The sequence below is a fragment of the Symphalangus syndactylus genome, chromosome 1, assembly GCF_028878055.3.
Source record: "Symphalangus syndactylus isolate Jambi chromosome 1, NHGRI_mSymSyn1-v2.1_pri, whole genome shotgun sequence".
NCBI lineage: Eukaryota > Metazoa > Chordata > Mammalia > Primates > Hylobatidae > Symphalangus > Symphalangus syndactylus.
The window spans coordinates 46,704,082-46,715,964 of record NC_072423.2 but is presented as its reverse complement, the minus strand read 5'-3'; the positions used below and the strand labels follow the sequence as shown (position 1 = coordinate 46,715,964).

The 11,883-nt window shown below is 35.6% G+C and overlaps 1 long non-coding RNA gene across 1 annotated transcript; it reads right to left on the bottom strand.

Annotated features, from left to right (window-relative positions):
• Positions 1–1,383: 1,383 nt before the first annotated feature.
• LOC129491215 (uncharacterized) lies at positions 1,384–6,127 on the bottom strand. The gene is made up of 2 exons (XR_008660486.2): positions 6,007–6,127; positions 1,384–1,549 (listed from the first exon to the last, which is right to left on the bottom strand). It is a non-coding gene; the product is annotated as an uncharacterized lncRNA (long non-coding RNA).
• Between the last annotated feature and the right edge of the window lie 5,756 nt (positions 6,128–11,883).

Below are 11,883 nucleotides of genomic sequence, written 5' to 3'. Positions count from 1 at the left end.
CCACTCCCTTGATGACAAATCAGTGACTATTTCTTTCCTTTAGCAAAATTCTGATGAACCAACATTTCAGGTTCATGCAAACAAATTTCTCATAGAATAAATTTATTGTTTGTATCATTATTAATATTACACTCAGCTCTGAGAAGGATGCCTTCAAAGATTCCACTGCCCTTTGTTGTGTGCAAGTGTGTGTGATTTTGATTAGCAAACCTGCATACCTCCTCTAAGTTTCCTTCCGAGCTTGTGCAGTTAAAATAATTATAATAAAATCTATTAACTGCTTGTTACTGCAGGGGGAAAAGGCACTGCATCCAAGCTTCCATCTGCAACCATTGATTCTGAAGTGGTGAGTGACAGTTCCCCACCGCCTAAGTAGGTTATAACAAGCTAGCTTCAGGCTGCAACAGCCAGTAGAGTGCAGAGGAGAAATGACTGGCCTCCAAACTAGTCTTAAGCCTCAAGAAAGAAAGAAAGGGGGGGAATATCTCTGCCAATAACTGCAGTGCCTATTCTCACATTCAGCACAGGAGCTTTGTAATTGCCAAGTTGCTTTAATTCCCACTCACACCTTGGGGGGACAAGGCAGAGAACTCTCTCTAACGGATAGTAATAAAACTATTATTCATCTAATCACCCACAAACACATGTGTTTCTTTTGTAACGACTCTGTTGCCCTCATCCCCATAAAACATACACACGTGCATAAGCCAACTCATGCAAATGAAAACACAATAGTGAAGACAATGTAAACCAAAAGAGCAGGCTGCTTTGCAGACATACAGAAATCCAGCTCACATTCATGCTTTATACATATAATTCCAATGAATTCCTATCAATCCCACACACCATGGTTAAGATCCTGTTTGTAGTAATAAGGAGAATCCATACTGTTATTTATATTTTTCAAATGAGATCACTCCCTTTGCTTCCAGCAATTGACCTGACTATATCAGGTGAAAGTGCAGTTCAGATTGGAAGCTGGCCTCATTTCTGTCTTGGATTTTGCATATGCCTATATAGATGAGCTCTCAGCAGCATATCATCACCACTCAATTATAATATTTTTGTTTGTATAAGTGTATACATATTGGCATAAACCCAAATCATTTGATTTCTCTCTCTCCATTTCTGTCACACACACACACACACAAACACACACACACTTTATATTGTATCAAGCTTCACAGGAATTACATTTGTCTCTGTGTATGAACCAGTACCCTAATATTTCACATTTTAGCATAATGGGCCAGTACTCTCAACTATGAGTGATAATAAAATAATAAGATAATGAAATATGAGGTGGTGATGGTAAAAACATCAGATATATCAATATGAATTAGTGCTGCCCTCTAGAATACAATTTAGAATGATTTAGAATGATGAAAGTTTTAAATCTTCATTTTTAATATTTTAAAAATCTTTAATTTTTAATTTTAACTACAAATCTTTAAATTTCAGACCAGATGCAATGGCTCACATCTGTAATTCCAGCACTTTGGGAGGCTGAGGCAGGAGGATCACTTGAGGACAGGAGTTGGAGCCTAGCCTGAACAAAAGAGAAAGACGCCATCTGTATAAATACATAAATGCATAAATAAATATATCCATCATACAATATTTTCTTTCATTTAAAAAATCTTTAAATCATATTGACAAGAAAACTGACCAACTACATTAACATTTGATTCAAAATGATATCCTACTTCAGCCTTAAAAAAACTTGTTTTTTCATAAGTGTTCATGATTTTTAAAGGAAATCTATATTAAAAAAACAATTTCCCACCATTGAGTTTCCTCAAGAGAATGTGCCATCTACCAACACACAAATTTAATTGCATGCAGATATAAATAGTCTCTGACTGGTCATTTTAAATAGGCACATCTCCACAAGACGACTGTTCTGGAAAATGTTATCTATTATTTTGATAATTCAAACAAATTATAACAACAATCGCAACAATAATAAACAATATTTCAGGCAAAAGTATGTTTTTAGTGAAGGTTTGAATGATCTGGTTAATTTTTGTAAATAAATTATGAAATTTTCACAGGTGTACACATACACACATATCTTGGATGACCCACACTGGCTTAAAGTTCTGTTTCTACAAAATTAAAAAATGCAGTCTTGTTTCCATTGCTGTTCTATTGCATTAGGTTGAGCATGATTTTACAATAGACTGGGAGACAAAATAAACTTATCAGAAGTGAGATTCTTCCTTTGTTCTCCTGAATTCCAGAAAGTGTCATAAATTTGAACATATTCTGACCCGTGAATCTGGGACAGTAAACTCCCCAGTGCACAAAGTTGCTTATGGGCCTGTCAATACTTTTTGTTCATTTTTGACAATACCGGAATGACAATTCCACTACTCTTCTCCAGAAGCATATGGTACTTTGCATCTTAAAGTTTAGGATACATTAAAGTACTTCTTGCTTCCTAGGCAGCCTTGATGAAGTAGACTACCCACTGATACCATAAGCAGTGCAGTTGGGTGCATGTAGAAAAATTCTTATCTCAAACAAGTCCATTGGACTGTGAGTATGTATAATATTTAAACCCTACAAAACCTGTCATTGTAAACAGGATAGTGGTGGTTTATATTAGCATGTATATATTTTAAATGTACTTCTGCATGCTCTTAGTAAATTTGCTGTACCCCATTTCTAATCATGAGAGTTACAATAATAATTACTACCAAGCTGACATTCACTAAGCTCTTACCATGTATTTGCCATTCATTGTGTTAAGTGATTTAGAAGTGCTATTTTACTAAATCCTCATCAAAAATCCATGAGGCAGATATTATTGTTACTCCTATTTCAATGATAAGGAAATGGAGGCAAAAAAAAAAAAAGGATAACTAACCATCCCTAGAGCTCAAATCCAGGATGTCTTACTTTGGCTTCCCACAGAAGGAGACCCTAGTCAAAGGTCTGAGTAAAAGTACTTGATTGGGAAGTGCAGGAAGCAGCAGTAGAAAGAAGGGAACTGAGAAGTTGAGAGAAAGTGGCCAGTATTAGGTGCATCATTAAGTAGGCAGTGACTATGGATTATTGGAGCTTTATCTTAAGTGGAAATTCTTGGAAACAGCTGACTACATGTCTCAAACATATACCAATCTAAGTGGTAGGAACTGCAATATATACATCAATTCTGCTCAGTCATTAATTGAGTAATACTGAGAGGAGTGGCATTTCCCCGTAACCCATAGCCAGAGTAACTTTCCTAAGCTTCAGAGAAAGCCCTCAGGAAAATGCTATAGATTCTAGAAGTTGGCAATTAGCCTACAGGCACTGAAGTGCCAAGACTCCAAGGATATGGATGGGGCATTGGCACTAGTTAAGATGTAGGTTTCATAGTGACTTCATGATTTTATATAGGACAGAGATAATTCAGTTAGACTGCTGTACTTGTGCATGTGTCTTAAAGCTGCATTTGAATCACAATTACACTAATTTTACTTAGGGTGTATGTTTATTTGGGAACTGAAAAGAACTGATAATGATTTGGGAATTTTAAAAAGTCCTGAGCCACCGCTTGAACCATTGCTGCCTTTTTATGTACTCAGATCCGTCTACAAAGCTCATACCCTTAACTGCTGTGCAAATATCTCTGATAAAAGCACATCTCTGTACTGGGGAAAGTTGACTCCAACATCTCCTTTCAGAGATTCTCAGGCTTCTGAGGGCACCCTGTTCTACTGTCTCCCCTGCATGCATTAAAGATTCTAACACACTTTAGGCAATGACTACAGTAAAAATGTTCCCTTGTGATTTGATCTGTTGGGGAAGGGGTCAATGACCTAAGAGGAAGAAACTTGTAAGCAACACTATCTCCCCCACTGATCTGACGTACTATTTGAAAACTTACCAGATGGGACTAAGCTCTTAGGGAAATATTTGTTATTTGCAGACTTCGTTTCTGCCTGATTGGTAATATTTTTATTATAACTTTTTTATGGAAATTTGCACTTTACTCCTTTATTATACATTAGATTTTTTAAGTTAGCAAGTTCTTAGAACTTTCCTCATATCAATAAATAAAATATGGCAATATTTGACAACTACTCAAGATGGAAAAATGGAAGCTGCTCAGAGACAGTAAGTTCTGCTTTGGTGCTAACGGATGGATCCTTGGGCAGGATTAAATAGCAGGCAGGCATTGTTTGTATGACAATGATCTCAGAACAAAAGCCAGGGGAGATGCCTTTAAAAATAAATTTTACCTAATTCTCAGGTGTTCTTAAGGGCAAACCCTTCTTTAAGACCTATCCTAGAACAAAGAGGTAACTTAAACTCGTAGTGCATTAGAGAAGATATGACAGCAGAGATTATGAAATTCAATTACTATTACAGAAGAACCTGAGACTGATGAGTAAGTTAACTGTATATAGGAGCGGTATAGATAATGATTCCAGAGAACAGGGGCCCTGTTACTTGTGGTTCTTCTACTCATCATTTTCCGTTAATATAATTACAAGTCTTTTTTCTCCAATTATTTTTCTTTCATATTTTCAACATAATGAGAGGGAAGTAATACAGAGAAAGAAAAAAATAATAATTAGGAGCACCAAGAAGATGAGAGATAGGAAAAAGAAAGAAAAAAAGATTGGAAAGTAATGCATGATGGCTGTCCTGTTTAGTAATTGGTTTCTAATGCATTTGAAAGAGCATAAGATGAAAGGGACTCTGAGTAAGCCCTCTGTGATCATGATATTAGAAATCAACTACTGATAGCTTTCAAGAGCTTGAGCCTCGCTTTGGCTTTCAGCTGCACTCAAGGTTGAAAGATGAGAGGCCACATATTGAGGAGATGGAGATCATCAGAAAGGCATTAATAATTGGCATCCTATAAAAGGTCCTATCAAGTTAGTATCAGAGAAATGAAGGGACAAACTAGTGTCTTCTAAATCTCATATAATATTCGGACATTGGAGCTAAATGATATTTTCTATTCAGTGTAAATCTTATTTTGTTATTCACTGGCAATGAATTTCTCTAGGGAGTTTGATCCTGGGGTGAAAAAATCCATTCAAAAATCACCCAAGATATCAACTGGTAAGAAAATACTATTACATATGTAAGAATTAGGAGCATCTTTCTGGTGCTCCTAATTATTATTTTTCATTCATTTTTATTCAATTCATTTCCTAAGCCGGGTATGTTCCAACATGTAATTCTACCTACATTAGGTTTGTATGGGCCACAGAGCAAAGTATTCAATTAATACCTATTTTTGAGGGGTTCTGATTTAATTAGAGATCAGTTACAAACATATCAAGCAGTGGCCCAGCAGTGTGAAGTCAATACCATTGGCGAAGAGAGAGGGGCCAAGGGCAGGAAAGTAAGGGAGATAACATGGAGAAGGTGGACCTCAATCTGACTTTGAAGATAAATTTGATTTGAAAGATGAAGAGACATCAGTCAGGATTGTGAGGAGAGCATGACCAAAGGTGTATGAATCAGGAGCAGGAATAAGAGTGATAGGAGGGAGTCAAAGTAAGTTTAAACACTGTAGCTTAGCAGGATTCCATGTGCCACTGAAAGTCAAATGAAACCCCCTTTTTTTTTTTTTTTGAGACCGAGTCTTGCTCTGTCACCCAGGCTGGAGTGCAGTGGCGCAATCTCGGCTCACTGCAAGCTCCGCCTTCCGGGTTCACGCCATTCTCCTGCCTCAGCCTCCCAAGCAGCTGGGACTACAGGTGCCCACCACCACGCCCAGCTAATTTTTTTTTGTATTTTTAGTAGAGACAGGGTTTCACCATGTTAGCCAGGATGGCCTCGATCTCCTGACCTTGTGATCCACCCGCCTGGGCCTCCCAAAGTGCTGGGATTACAGGGGTGAGCCACCCTGCCCAGCCGGATTACTTTTTAAAAGATTCACGGAAAGAATGTAAAGACCTGAAAGAAATTTATAAGTTAAGAATACAGTGATTCAATATGAAATCTTCTTTAGAATTGTATAATTAAACACGGAGTGTGAGAGTTGGATAATTATACCTTTTCAAATTGGCTCTGATGACATGTGGAATCTTCTCAGAGGCTGGGAAAGTATTTCTTGTTTTCACTTTCAGATGCTTCACCATAAGCCATTGAGAACTGTGGCATTTTGATTTAGATTTTTAGAAACCTTAGTAATAATTTCCAAATCCCACAGCCTCTGCTAACAATGGATAAACATTAGTAAGATATAGATATCAGAATAAAAATGCTTTTCAGCACAATATCTACCTGTGTCAGAGGAAAAATATACTTCTCATTGTTCTGTTGTATCTGTATTTCAGAATTGCTGAGCATTTCTGGCAGCCTGTTATCTAAGGCTATATCTATGCAGGAAAGTTGAAGCAATTGCCCACTATTTGAAACAAAACAAAAGGAAGGACAGCAAAGCAAAAACAGAGTTTGAAACAAGCATTTTTGGGTTGTCTTATCACCTTGGATGGTTTACATAGCTCCTCAATGGGAATGTAAGTTCTGTTTCTCCAGATAGACACGAGTTAAAATTTGCCATGATTAGCCAGTGGGAGCACAGAGCCATTAAAATCTACTGAAATAAGTCTGAGAGAAAGACTGCCTCTAAACATGAATTTATGAAAAATCTAAATGCAGAATTTCTTGCTATAGACTTTTCTAATTTTATTTTTTCTAAATAGAATGTTTATTAGCTAGGAACACTTAACCCCTAAATCAGAAGAAGCCCAAGAGTTCAATAACACTGGAATCTTCTTAATGTGGTTTATTTACTTTTCATTTCTTGCCACAAATTGTTTTGTTCTAATAGCATTAATGAAAATGAAATTGGACAATGTGATTAAAAAATAGTCTCCCGCCTTGAAAATAAATGTGTCCGCTTTGCCTCAAAACTTATTTTCGCTAACCATAGGAGATCATTATCAGAATGCAGCATTCAGTCCTGTCCATGCTATACAAGCTATTTTGGGCTTCATCTTTAAGGGAAATTATTTGTCAGAAAATCTGTGCTGACCGGGTCTCAACAGACCACTGACAGAGGATCAAACCCAGTGTGCTTAAGAAACAAGAGTTAAGCTCTACCCAGAGCCCATACTTTACAATTGTTTTCTGAATTCAATTAAATAGAGACTATGGAGGCCTCTCACCAGTAATAGACCTTTATATAACGGGATTAAACCTGTTGATTTTATACCATCTGTGGGTTTTTTTTCCATTAAATGTTATGTTTCTAACATTTATTGTTATATTTTTGAGTTATTTCAGTTTGTACATTTTTTTCTGCTCTATAACATTTATTGATTAAATATACAGTATTTATCTATTATTTTGCTTGAATCATTTTCATGTTTTTCTGTTGTTATGTTGGAGTTACCACATTACAGAATGAATAGTCTTGTGTGCCTCTCTTGTGTGTATAGGTTAGAGAATCATATTTATAAGAGAAGAACTAATGAGTAATATTTATGCCCATATATGGATTTCTAGAAGACTGTCAAATGGTTTCCCACTGATATTCTAACTACTGAATCCAGTAGTGGTGAAGGATTCTTGTTGCTCCACACTCATACATTCGCGATAGTTTCAGATAAAATTTTTGTTAATATTTTGGTTAAAAACATGGTGTCTTTCTGTATGTGTATTGCCCACTTTTATTTTTTCTCTTCTCTAAAAATATATCAGTGCACTTCTTTGGCTAGAATAATTTAAAATTATTTTATATTATAGACACAAATTTCCTGTAACTTACGTGAGCTGGAGCCATTTTCTGCCAGTTTTGGCTTTCCTCTGCTTTTTTATGGTTGTTCTTTTGATAAATACAATTTGCTAATTTTTAATATGGTTCATTATACCGTTTCTGTTATGTTTTGTGGATTTTGTATCTAAAGCAAGAACTTTTTCATAATCTGATGTCATAAGGCTATATTTCTATATCTTCTACTAAGGGTCTCTGATTTTTGATGTTTACATTTAAGTTTTTAATATACCTAAAAATAAGTATAGTGTAAGGTAAAGTTTTTTTGGTGGTTTTGTTTTAGATGGAATTTCGCTCTTGTTGCCCAGGCTGGAGTGCAATGGCGTGCAATCTTGGCTCACTGCAAACTCTGCCTCCCGGGTTCATGCCATTCTCCTGCCTCAGCCTCCCTAGTAGCTGAGACTACAGGCACCTGCCACCGTGCCTGGCTAATTTTTTGTATTTTTAGTAGAGACGGGGTTTTACCGTGTTAGCCAGGATAGTCTCGATCTCCTGACCTCGTGATACACCCGTCTCAGCCTCCCAAAGTGCTGGGATTACAAGCGTGAGCCACCGTGCCCTGCCAGGTAAAGATTTTTTAAATTCCAAAAACAACAACAAAGTGTTATAAATGTTATATCCACCAATTTTTTAGAGTTAAACTTTTTCTTTTGCCAGTTATGTACAATATTATCTTACATCTCTGTATGGATTTGTTTCTAGTCCTTTTATTTCATTCCATTGGTGAGTTTGTGCATTTATCAATTTGACTATCACAGCACAAATAAGTTGCCGTAATCGCTATGTCTTACTATATCTTTCCTTCAGAATTATCTTGACTATTGTTGGGACTTTGTCCTTACACATATATTAGAAATAGCTTGCCAAGTATATTGTAGCTCTTTTTTTTTTTTGCTATTTTGGAACAGTTAACACAATTTGAGAAACATAGACATATTTCAATATTGCTTTTCTTATAACTGTGGTATATCTGTATGTATTATGTCTCCTCTAATGAATTTTTATCAAATTTTAAAATTCCTCTATAAAGGTCATCTACATCTTATGGTAAATGTATTCCTAGATTTCAGACTCTTTATGTTGTAAATGATATTAATATTTTAGTTTACATTGTTACAAGTATATTAACATGCAATGCATTCTGTAGTTGAACTTATATCTAGCCACTTTGCTAAATTGTTTTATTAATGATTTTATTTTATAGGTCATTTGTTGTATTTTATGTAGATATATTATTTTTGATTTAAGACAGATTTTTTTCCTTTTAAGTTCTTATAGTAATTATTTTACTTGCCTATGTTCTTGTCTATGAATTATAACTGTAGCACAATGTTGAATATATATAATATTTGTTGATTCTTTATTTTTGATTTTATATCTGTGAACATTTTATAATTAATTCATAATTTATTCTAATAATATCAATTTATGAAGCCCTTAGAGTCTGTATTTATTATTATTTTACCTCTTAAGACTGGTGACTTGTTTACTTGTCTGATGATTTGGAGTTGAAAGGTATATTTTATTGAAATTATTCAGTAAAACCCTGTACCTTACACCAGAGAAGTTTTGCTCTTGGTTCTGCAGGGTGTGACATTGATCTGACACTATTTTTATTTTATTTAAGCACACCAGCTTAATTTTCTGTCTCAAATACAGTTCTTTAACACAGTAGAATCTATACAATTTTTTCTGTGGATCCCAGCACTGGTGCCATTTTACCCTAGGGTTATCATTTCTTTTGTCTACAATTCCTTCTTGTTTCAAGTCACTATCATTTATTTATGTAGTTCTGTTTTTAAAAAAGTTATTTATTTTTCCTTAGAGATTCCATTTGCTTTCTTGTGAGCTCAGCAATTCTCTCAGTGTTATGTTTGCAGGATTTTTTTCCAGCATGTTCTTCCAAAGTTCTTAGTTCTCTATGTTGGTGCCACAATTTTATACAGGTTTATTTTTCTTTCTAAAAAGTAGAAGCTTCTGAACCTCACTCTTCCCTTAATAATAATCTTAATCACCTGGTCCTTGAAAGATGTTGAGTGATTTGTGTGCTAAATTAGTAATGACTGGAAAATGCTGGCTTGTATATTTTGAATTGTACTGAGGGCAGCAGTGGACATTCTGTGTCTTCAGCCAAAGACTGAAATTTTTATTTACATAAAAATAAAGTATAAAGTGTCTTTAAAACTCTGATTTTTTAGTACCTGTTAAAGAGGATTATTCAGTAGTTTCAACAACTTGGAAGCGTATATTTTTCCATCATCTTAGGTGATTTCTGATCCAAAGTGTGTCTAGAGATCACATCTTGAGAACCACCTGAATCTGTCTATCTCACACTTGTCTTTTCTCTCTTCCTGTCCCTGTGCTTTGAATGCCCTAAATTCCACCTCTTTTCCCTTTTGTTCTTTCTTATTCATTACCATTCTACTTTTTTGTGGTTACTTATACTTATCTCATACTTGAGCTCAAATGCCACTGCCTCCAGGAAGCTTTCTTTCAAGCCCTTACTGTAAGTAATATTAATTTCTATAGAAACTGATTGTTGTACCTCTTCATTGTATATTTTATTTATGTTTGTTAATTTTGTTCAACACCAGGTCAAGTACTCATTGAAATAGTGGGTTCCTCTAGAAGACAAGGTAGGCAATACCATCCTGGACCTAGGAACGGCAAAGATTTCACGACAAAGACACCTAAAGCAATTGCAACAAAATGAAAAATTGACAAATGGATCTAATTAAACTTAAGAGCTTCTCCACAGCAAAAGAAACTATCAACAGACTAAACAGACAACCTACAAAATGGGAGAAAATTTTTACAAACTATGCATCTGACAAAGGTCTCATATCCAGCATCTGTAAGGAACTTAAACAAATTTACGAGAGAAAAATAACCCCATTAAAAAGTGGGCAAAGTACATGAACAGATACTTCTCAAAAGAATACATACATGCAACCAATAAGCATATGAAAAACACCTCAATATTACTGATCATTAGATGAATGCAAATCAAAACTACAATGAGATACCGTCTCACACCAGTCAGAATGGCTATTATTACAAAGTAAAAAAATAACAGATGCTGGTGAAGTTGTGGAGAAAAGGGAACCCTTATACAATGTTGGAGGGAGAGTAAATTAGTTCAACCATAGTGGAAAGCAGTATGGCGATGCCTCAAAGAGCTAAAAGCAGAACTACCATTTGGCCTAGCAATCCCATTACTGGGTATATACCCAGAGGAACATAAAGCATTCTACCATAAATACATAGGCACATGAATCATAATTGCACCACTATTCACAATAGCAAAGAAAAGGAATCAACTTAAATGCCCATCAATGATAGACTGGATAAAAAAATGTAGTACATATACACCACAGGATATTATGCAGCCATTAAAAAAAAAAACAACAAGATCATGTATTTTGCAGAACATGGATGGAGCTAGAGGCTATCATCTTTAGCAAACCAACACAGGAAAAGAAAACCAAATACTATATGTTTTCACTTATAAGTGGGAGCCACATAATAAGAACTTATGAACACAGAAAAGGAAACAACAGATACTGGGGTCTACTTGAAGGTGGAGAGTGAGAAGCGGTAGAGGAGCAGAGAAAATAACCATTGGCTTCCAAGCTTAATACCCGAGTGATGTAATAATATGTACAACAGGCCAGGCGCAGTGGCTCACGCCTGTAATCCCAGCACTTTGGGAGGCTGAGGTGAGTGGATCACAAAGTCAGGAGTTCGAGACTAGCCTGGCCAGCGTGGTGAAATCTCGTCTCTGCTAAAAATACAAAAAAAAAAAAAAAAAAAAAATTTAGCCAGACATGGTGATGCACGCCTGTAATCCCAGCTACTCAGGAAGCTGGGGCAGAAGAATCATTTGAACCCAGGAAGGAGAGGTTGCAGTGAGCCAAGATCGCACCACTGCACTCCAGCCTGGGTGATAGAGTGAGACTGTGTCTCAAAAAACAAAAAACAAAAAAATATGTACAACAAACCTTCATGATGCATTTGTCTATGTAACAAGCCTTCACGTGTACCCTCAAACCTAAAATAAAAATTTTAAATCTATGTGTGTGTGTGTATATATATACATATATGTATATGTACATACTTATGTGAAATAAATAAAAGAGTGGTTTTCCTTG